The sequence below is a fragment of the Humulus lupulus genome, chromosome 3 (assembly GCF_963169125.1).
Source record: "Humulus lupulus chromosome 3, drHumLupu1.1, whole genome shotgun sequence".
Taxonomy (NCBI): Eukaryota; Viridiplantae; Streptophyta; class Magnoliopsida; order Rosales; family Cannabaceae; genus Humulus; species Humulus lupulus.
Window position 1 is genome coordinate 274,989,122 of NC_084795.1, and position 700 is coordinate 274,989,821.

The following is a 700-nucleotide window of genomic DNA, read 5'->3' on the forward strand; positions in this document are numbered from 1 at the left end:
TCCAAGGGTAAAACCGTCATTTCCCACCTATTTCGTTAATCGTAATTAACACCCTCCAATTCTCGTTATTCTTGATATCCTCAAATTCCAATAATTCATATCCCGTTACCGTTTAATTCCCGGCAACGCTCTAATCACCAAATGACCTCGAGACTCACCCCGACCCTCGAACGCAAACCTGTTATGACCAAATCGATAATTTATATTCAAAGATCGTCTCATACCGAATGGCTCGAACAAATTCACATTATGATGTGGCCTCAATAACATTTCACTGACATGCATACAAATATATAATTATGCCATCAATGGGCCAAATTACCAAAATACCCCTGTGATGAAATGTGGACCCACATGCATGCATTTAACATCATATTATAATATAATTCACATAAACATGAACGTAATAGTTTAATGACATAATAAAGCAATTATGACCCTCCCAGCCTACTAATCCAACCATTAAACCACATTAGGGATTTTGGGGCATTACACTGTTACATTTCCATGATGCCTGGATGAAGAGAATAAGAGAGTGGTATGAGATTCATCCAGAATCTCCCTATCAATCCCAGTGTTCGTCGGATTCCAAATCGGGTCCTTATACCATAATAACCCATACCTAACACTACAAAACCCTTAGCTAATCCAGCTAAGACATACTCCTCAATCTTCCTATATGTGGTTCACTTAACTGCCT